At 33.8% G+C, this 1,670-nt stretch overlaps 1 long non-coding RNA gene across 1 annotated transcript; it reads right to left on the reverse strand.

The window, feature by feature from the left end:
• Positions 1–260: 260 nt before the first annotated feature.
• On the reverse strand, positions 261–1,395 carry LOC140695258 (uncharacterized). The gene is made up of 2 exons (XR_012070954.1): positions 1,203–1,395; positions 261–345 (listed from the first exon to the last, which is right to left on the reverse strand). It is a non-coding gene; the product is annotated as an uncharacterized lncRNA (long non-coding RNA).
• Between the last annotated feature and the right edge of the window lie 275 nt (positions 1,396–1,670).

The following is a 1,670-nucleotide window of genomic DNA, read 5'->3' on the forward strand; positions in this document are numbered from 1 at the left end:
TCCATTGCAATATTGTTCTGGTGATCTAACTGATATTGAAAATGGAGGAGAAAAATCACCTCTGATCAAGGTAGTTGTATCACCTATTATGTGGCTAGAAGAGGGCTTCCTTATTAGAGGCATGTTTAAATTTGCAGAAAGTAAAAATGCACTTTCTCCTCTAGTGTCAACCACAAAATCAAAATTTTCATTATGCACGTTACCCCCTGCTTTAACGTGCTTCTTTTTGAAATCTTCAGCCAATGAAGATACCAGAGAGACATTTTTAATCCCAATTCTTCTTTTTATTCTCACTAAAAGCTGGGGACAGCCTCGTTTAAGATTTGGATTATGGCAGAACTGCAGCTACAACCAAAAGAGAAAGATTTTAGTAATATTTTAAACCAAAATACAAGACTAAATTAAGCCTAACCTACAAAACCTCAGATTTCACGTTTACTATGCTAAGATAATATCATCAAAATATGCACATTGCTGACTATGTTTTGAAATTCCTTATTTGGAATATGCACATTTAAATAGTATTTAAGTATTCAAATTTAAGAAGCTAGCATTTGCAGTAACGGTGAAAGCCACTTTTTAAAAGCGGCTTTAATACCTTTATTTAGATTTCTCGTAAGATTCCTAGTTGCTAGGAAAGTTTCACACAATCTTGAATACTTAAGGCTCTGTCCTCATTTTTTGAAAAAATAAAGAATTTTAGCATTTGTAGTTTTATACAGTTTTCAAACTCTACTTTTACATTTACATTACCATAGATCGATGTACAAAATAAAATTTTATATATAAGTTACCAAGTCGTAACTACAATTACTGAATACCTTGCTTAAAAGAGAGACTTCTTTTTCTTCTGCTAGAAAGTCAGCTAGACAAGCAGATCTTTAAAAATTCTGCTGCACTTTCCTAAACTTATAAATGTTAAGCTGTCTAACTAAACTTTTCATACTTCCAGTTTCAAATACTCTGAAAGGGGACTTTCTTTCCAAAACTTCCTTCTTTAAGACAACTTCATCAATCACTATGGAAGTTTCATTATCATCCCACCAGTTGGATTTAAATTGATAATTCCCAGCCATTTTCTGGATTTTTCTTGGAAATGTCAGAGAACGAAAATCATTATCTTCATCTGGCTCAGAGACACAATATGTGTAACATGGACTTTTAAACAAGGATTCTTCAGACAAATTCTGAAAATCACTTACTTCAATCATAGACCTCAAGACAAGTCCCCAGAGATTGTTGGATCACACAATACAGATCTTCCGGAGTTTCCTGAACCAGTTGGTCCATCGTTATGAGACCTATCTTGAAATTCTGAAGAAATATTTGCCATCTCAAATAACTTTTTCTACAGCTACTTTTCTAATCTGAATGATTTTGAGCACTGCAGCTTCATATGCTGCTCTGGCAGGCCTGCACAGATAAACTACTAGGCCATCACAATGGTTCTCAACTTGAGTAGATGTGACATCACAAAACGACTGGTCTCCTAGCAAGTCAAGTGTAACATTCAGCCAGTGTTTACTTCTCATTCATCCAGTTAAAATGAAACATATAGGATGCCTTTTTTTATAGTGTGATCTGCAATTATTACCCCAAGAAAATCTTTTTAAATAATTAATGCTGGGGTCTATGAAATAAAACAAATCTCCATACTTTTGTACACAAAT

The sequence above is a fragment of the Vicugna pacos genome, unplaced genomic scaffold (genome assembly GCF_048564905.1).
Source record: "Vicugna pacos unplaced genomic scaffold, VicPac4 scaffold_192, whole genome shotgun sequence".
Taxonomy (NCBI): domain Eukaryota; kingdom Metazoa; phylum Chordata; class Mammalia; order Artiodactyla; family Camelidae; genus Vicugna; species Vicugna pacos.